This window comes from Carlito syrichta, unplaced genomic scaffold (genome assembly GCF_000164805.1).
Source record: "Carlito syrichta isolate Samal-C Ts95f unplaced genomic scaffold, Tarsius_syrichta-2.0.1 Scaffold307058, whole genome shotgun sequence".
Taxonomy (NCBI): Eukaryota; Metazoa; Chordata; class Mammalia; order Primates; family Tarsiidae; genus Carlito; species Carlito syrichta.
This window is the reverse complement of record NW_007251154.1, coordinates 501930-509424: the sequence shown is the minus strand read 5'-3', so window position 1 is coordinate 509424 and position 7495 is coordinate 501930.

Sequence of the window (7495 nt, the reverse complement as noted above, 5' to 3'; positions counted from 1 at the left end):
CGCCTCAGCCTTCCAAGTAGCCGGAATTACAGGCATGCGCTACCATGCCCGATTGATTTTGTGATTTATTGTAGAGATGAGGTCTTGCTGCCCAGGCAACAAGTATATTCTTTTAGATAACCACCACATAATTTTTAAGATCAGAAAATTAACATTTGCATGATACTATCATCTAATTTACATGCATTATTCCAATTTTGACACTTGTTCCAGTACTATCCCTTATAGAAAAAGAAAATTCCATACCTGGGTTGCATTCAGTTGTCATGTCTCCGTAGTCTTCAATCTAAAACAATTCCTCAGGTTTTTCTTCTCTCTCAAGGCATTGGCATTTTCTACGAACATAGACCAGTTATTGTGGAGACTATCCCTCATTTGAAGCTTTTCTGGTGTTTTATTTCCATCTTTTAAGTGAGGAAAATAAGACTTAAGTTTGAAAGATGGGCAATAGGCCAGGCGCGGTGGCTCAAGCTTGTATTCTCAGCACTTTGGGAGGTCAAGGTGAGAGGACTGCCTGAGGCCAGGGGTCCGAGACCCGCCTGGGCATCATGGTGAGACCTCGTCTCTATAATAAATCAAAAAATGAGTCGGGTGTGGTGGCGCATGCTTGTAGTTCCAGTTACTTGGACGGATGAGGTGGAAGGATCGCCAGAGCCCAGCAGGTTGACGCTGGGGTGTTCATGAGTGTGCCACTGTACTCCAGCCTGGGCGATGGAGTGAGACTCCAACTCAAAAAAAAAAAAAAAAAGAAAGATGGGCAATAAATGGCAAGTGTAAGCAAATTAGGGTCTTTTGACTTCAATATAATAATAGACCTATATGTCCATACTAATTACTTAACTCATCAGTATAAATAACTCCCTTTTACATATATTATTATTATTATTATTATTATTTTTGAGTAGGAGTCTCATTCTGTCACGCAGGCTGGAGTACAGTGACATGCTGTTCATGACCACCGCAGCCTCGACCTGCTGGGCTCAGGCGATACTGTCCTACAATCAATCACAAAAAACCAAATCATGATCAAATTCTCCCCCACTGGCTCTCCCTTTTTAGTTGCCCGGGTTGGTCTCGAACCCCCAGGCTCAGTCAGTTCTCTCGCCTCAGCCTCCCAAAGTGCTGGGATGACAGCCCAGTCTTGAGTGTTCAGAGGCATCCTTTATTTACTTAACAGATGAGACCTTCTCCTCTAGGACTTGCGATCCAGCACGCTCTCAAGAAACTCAACCAAGTTTAGAAATGAATGAGGGTGTGTCGCTGCCTCCAGCTCTAGATGTCGCTGGTCTCTTTCTTGCCCCCATTAAGGCAATAACCCAACTTCAGCCTTCAATCTCAGCCTTCCTCCCTGCTGTCCTCGCATGCAGTGGCCTTCTTTTCTTTTCTTTTCGAGTTGGAGTCTCGGAGTCTCTCTCTGTCGCCCAGACTGGAGTGCAGTGGCATGTTCCCGGCCACTGCAGCCTCGACCTGCTGGGCTCCGGCGATCCTTCCACCCCAGCCTTCTAAGTAGCTGGAACTACAGGCGTGTGCTACCACGCCCAGCTAAATTTTTGATTTATTGTAGAGAAGGGGTCTCACCAAGTTGCCCAGGTTGGTCTTGAACCCATGGGCTCAGGCAATCCTCTCACCTCGGCCTCCCAAAGTGCTGGGATTAGAGGCATGAGCCACCTCACCGGCCCATTTTATATATATTATAACATTTATCAACAAAGATGTCCGACCATAGGCACGTTGGCTATTTGCCAGGTTCTGTAGAGGAAACTCTAAGAGAGCAGGCCCACAGGTTCCTGCCCCAATTTCAGCTAGGATAAAACCACTGTGTTTTCTCTATTGAGGATATGTCTACTATTTCATTTAATAAAAAGGATTCTGTTCCTAAGAATCTGAAAAACTTTAGATGAGATGATCTTTAAACTTACTTCAAGCAGTGCTGAATGGAAGAATAGATAAGAGAAATAGAGGCAGAGATTTATACCTTATTAAGCATGAAAAAGGAAAAAAAAAACCTCCAGAAAAAGTACTTCTAAAAAATTAATAAGACCAGGGATGCAGCTCCTTTGGGTCCCCTCCCACTGTGGGAGCTTTTCTGTCCTCTCAATAAATCCTGCTTTCAAGAAAAAAAAATTAATGGGACTGGGTACAGTGGCTCATGCTTGTAATCCCAGCACTTTGGGAGACGGAGGTGAGAGGACTGCCTGAGCCCAGAGGTTCGAGACCAGCCTGGGCAAATTGACAAGACCTCGTCTCTACATTAAAAAAAAAAAAAAATGCCAAGCCGGGCTCGGTGGCTCAGCCTGTAATCTCGCGCCTTTGGGAGGCTGAGGTGAGTGGATTGCCTGAGCCCGTGGGTTCGACTGACCCGCCTGGGCAATGAGATCTCATTTGTACAATAAATAAAAAAATCAGCTGGGTGTGGTAGCGTGTGCCTGTAAGTCTGGCTACTCAGAAGGCTGGGGCAGAAGGATCGCTGGAGCCCAGCAGGTCGAGGCTGCGGTGGCCGGGAGCGGCCACTGCACTCCAGTCTGGGCGACATAGTGAGACTCCAACTCAATAAATAAATAAATAAATAAATGCTGGATGCAGTGGCTCACGCTTGTGATTCCAGCACTTTGGGAGGCAGAGGCAAGAGGACTGCCTGAGTCCAAGAGTTCTAGACCAGCCTGGGCAACTTGGCAAGTCCAGCAGATCAAGGCTGCAGTGACCATGAGTGTGCCACTACAGTCCTGCCTGGGCAACAGAGTGAGACTCTGATTCAAAAAAAAAATTAAAAAAGCTGGGCACGGTGGTACGTGCCTGTAGTTCCAGTTATTTGGAAGGCTGAAGTGGAAGGATAGCCTGAGCCCAGCAGGTCAAAGCTTTGTTAGCCATAAGTGTGCCACTGCACTCCAGCCTGGGTGACAGAGTGAGATTCCAATTCAAAAAGCAAAAAAAACCCCAAAACTTATTAGGTCCAGGCACAGTGGTTCACACCTGTAATCCCAGCACTTTGGGAGGTCGGGAATTGAGGATTGCTTGAGCCCAAAACAGCGAGACCTCATCTCTACAAATGAATTTAAAAATTAGCTGGGCATGGTGGCATGCACCTGTGGTCCCAGCTTAGGAGGCTGAGGTGGAAGGATTGCCTAAATCCAGGAGGTCAAGACTGTGATAAGCCAGAATCTGCCACCACATTCCAGCCTGGGTGACAGACTGAGAATTTGACTCAAAATAATAATAATAGGCTGGGCTTGGTGGCTCAGCCTGTAATCCCAGCACGTTGGGAGGCTGAGGCGAGTGGATTGTCTGAGCCCACGAGTTCAAGACCCACCTGGGCAACTTGGCGAGATCTCATCTCATCTCTACAATAAATCAAAAATTAGCCAGGCGTGGTAGCGTGTGCCTGTAATTCCAGCTACCTGGAAGGCTGAGGCGGAAGGATTGCCAGAGCCCAGCAGGTTGAGGCTGCGGTGGCCGGCAGTGTGCCACTGCACTCCAGTCTGGGTGACAGAGTGAGACTTCAACTCAAATAATAATAATAATAATAATAATAATAATAAACTGCAGAATAATTTTCTTAGGTATTATGTTAGGTCTAGTAACTATCATTCTACAGTCTGATATCAGTCCAGACCCATAGACAGGAAATTCCAGTTCACCTGCTGGCTGTTCCCCCCAGTGACTTTTCCTGCTGCCTCCTTAGAAGTAATAGCTGGACAACCCCTTCAGGTCCCCTGTCACTGTGGGAGATTTTCTGTCCTCTCAATAAATCCTGCCTTCTAAATAAAATAAAATTAAAAAAAGAAAAATAAGTAACATCTTCATTTGTCTAAATTTTATTATCTGGATTTCTCATCATTTACTACTTTAAGTTTGTATTGTAGTTCTCTCTCATATATGCCTTATTTCTCTGCTATATTGTAAGTTCCTTAAGGTAAGTCCTGTGTTTCATTCGTGGTATTTTCTGAAGTTCCCAGCAGTGTTTTGCACATAGTATATGCTCAATAAATACTTGTTGAAGAAACAAAATCCAACCAGTACCCATGTTATTTGGGAAAATAAAACAAAAACATTGCCACATGAAAGAGGCATTCAACTTGTTATATGTGGTCCCAAAAGACAGATCAAGAAGTACAAAATTTTGATCCAGAAGCACTTTCTTTCCATTACAGTTGTCCAAAAATAGATTTGCTGAGTTGTAAGGTGTGACTTCCTGTCTTGGGGGATTTCTACCAGAAGAAATAGGATAGAGCTGGGCTCGGTGGCTCAACCTGTAATCCCGCGCCTTTGGGAGGCTGAGGTGAGGGGACTGCCTGAGCCTGTGGGTTCGAGACCCGCCTGGGCAACTTGGCGAGACCTCATCTCTACAATAAATCAAAAATTAGCCAGGTGTGGTAGTGCACGCCTATAGTTCCAGCTACTTGGAAGGCTGAGGCGGAAGGATCGCCGGAGCCCGGCAGGTCGAGGCTGCGGTGGCCGGGAGCGGCTGCTGCACTCCAGTCTGGGTGACGGAGTGAGACTCCAACTCAAAAAAAAAAAAAAGAAATAGGATGATTACTAGAGATGCATGGAATATTACCTTATTCAGCTCTGAAAGTCTCTTACCGGCAAAAGCACTGACTCTGAAGCCAGACCATCTGAGTTCAAAATCCTGAGAAGATAATAGCTATGTGGTTTTTGGCAAACTACCAAATCTGTCTGCGCTGCAGTTTCCATATAGCAAAATGGGAATAATTTCTTTGGTTCTAAGACAGGGTTTTTTTGTTTGTTTGTTTTGAGTAGAAGTCTCACTCTGTCGCCCAGGCTGGAGTGCAGTGACACGCTCACAGCCACCACAGCCTCGATCTGCTAGGCTCAGGCGATCCTTCTGCCCTTCCACTTCAGTCTTCCAATGAGCTGGAACCACAGGATGCACTACCATGCCTGGCCATTTTTAAATTTTTGATTTTATTGTAGAGGCTTGGTCCTGCCAAGTTGCCCGGGCTGGTCTTGAACCTCTGGTCTCAGGCAATCCTCTTGCCTCCACCTCCCAAAGTGCTGGGATTACAGGAGTGAGACACCATGCCTGGCAACAGGATTATTTTAACACTTCAATATTTCTGAAATCAGGATGCTTCTTACAATTATTGTCAGCCAGGTGGCAGTTGTGACATGATTGTCAGTTCATACTGTTGATACTTGAAATGAGTTCTATGCTATTTAAAAATGTCTTTCAGAAGAATAACGTATAAATTGACATTGAAACTAAAAGTTTTTCTATATTGAAAAATATATGGAAATAGAGCAGTAGGGGGTAAATTTCAGACTAGTGAACAAGAGTTTACTGGAGACTGGAATTTTTTTTCTTTTCTTGATGGTAAATAAAATTATGGTAAGTCTTAAAATTGATAGCATCAGGCCAGGTGTGGTGGCTCATACCTGTAATCCCATCACTTTAGGAGGCAGAGGCAAGAGGAATGACTGAGCCCAGAGATTTGAGACCAGCCTGGGCAACTTGGCGAGATCTTGTCTCTACAATAACGCGTGCTATCACGCCCGGCTAATTTTTTTTTTTTTTTTGAGTTGGAGTCTCACTCTGTCGCCCAGACTGGAGTGCAGTGGCCGCTGCCGGCCACCACAGCCTTGACCTGCTGGGCTCCAGCGATCCTTCCACCTCAGCCTTCCAAGTAGCCGGAATTACAGGCATGCGCTACCACGCCCAGCTGATTTTTTGATTTACTGTAGAGATGAGGTCTCACTGCCCAGGCGGGTCTCGAACTTGTGGGCTCAGCTGGCTAATTTTTAAAATTTATTGTAGAGACCTAATTTTTAAAAATTTATTGTAGAGGCCAGGCATGGTGGCTCAAGCCTGTAATCCCAGCACTTTGGGAGGTCAAGGTGAGGGGATTGCCTGAGCCCATGGGTTCCAGAACCGCCTGGGCAATTTGGCGAGACCTCCTCTCTACAATAAATAAAAAAATTAGCTGGGCGTGGTGGTGCGCACCTGTAGTTCTGGTTACTTGGAAGGCTGAGGTGGAAGGATCACCTGAGCCCAGCAGGTCGAGGCTGCAGTGGCCGTGATCATGCTACTTCACTCCAGCCTGGGTGACAGAATGAGACTCCGACTCAAAAAAAAAAATTGACAGCATCTTGGAGTCCATGAATATGGTATCTCATAGTCACCTCATGAGATTATTATAAATATTATAAGGATTAAATTAATTAATATATATGTAACTGTTTTAGAACATGGCCTGAGAAAAACGTACCAATACTTACCATTGTTAAATTTTTATAAAATGAGTCACCATTAATTTCAACAGTTGTACTCTAATCTAGCTTCTAATAGGTTGTCATGAATAGTAAGGTTATGGAGATTCTAAAAATACAACTAGAGGTTACTCTAAGGTGAAAATATGACCTTGAAAATTAAGAACCTATGTGGTTAAAGCAGAGGAAAGCTTATGAGGATACAGTAGGGTGTCTTTAACCAGACTCTTTAAACTCTTCTCAGTGAAACTGAATACAAATAAAAAGATTCTGAGGATACAAATACCAAGGTCTGGTGGCAGCGCTGGTCTTACTCTCTACCTTTCTCTAACTCTCAACAGTTTCTGACCCATACTTCCGCCCTGACACTTCACTTCCCGGCAGGAGTTCTACACTTCAAAAATAAAGCACTTGTGAAACACTCACTTTATTCTAAACATTGATTCTGCAGGAACAGAAGAGAGCCAGCGCTTCACCAAACTCCTTGCCTGCCACTGTCTCAAATCCGGTGAAACTAACTTTACCCAGGAAGTAGATTAGTTGGGAAAAGATGCTTTGCATTGAAATAGGGTAGTTCTGATTTTAGCTGGCTCTATCTCAAACCCACTGGTTAGATCGTCTGCCCGGGGTGGGCTCTGTGGAATGATAATTATGGAAAGAATGCAATGTGGTGATTTCACTTGACAACCGTTACTTGGCATACTCAAAGCTTTTTATTTCCTTGTTAAGAAACAGGCGGTGGAATAGTAGAAATTATAGGCTAATTGACTGTACTGCTTTGGCTGAGACCCATGCCTAGGTATTAAATGTCAGCTACTGCTTTTCAAAAAACAACAGTTAATCAATCATCTATTAAGACCTTACTAGTCCAGGCTGGAGATGGTGGCTGGTGTCTGTAGTCCCAGTTACTGTGGAGGCTGAGGAGGAAGTATCATTTGAGCCCAGGAGTTTGAGTCCAGCTTGGGCAACATATCGAGACCCCCATCTCTAAAAACAAAACAAAACAAAACTTTACTAGTCTTTTTTTTTGGAGTGAATCTCACTCTGTCGCCCAGACTGAAGTGCAGTGGCCGCTCCTGGTCACCGCAGCCTCGACCTGCTGGGCTCCGGCGATCCTTCTAGCCACAGAGCCTGGCTACTAGTCTTAATTAAGAAAGAAGAACAAACCGGGCTCGGTGGCTCAGCCTGTAATCCCGTGCCTTTGGGAGGCTGAGGTGAGTGAATTGCCTGAGTCCGCGGGTTCGAGACCCGCCTGGGCAGCGAGACCTCA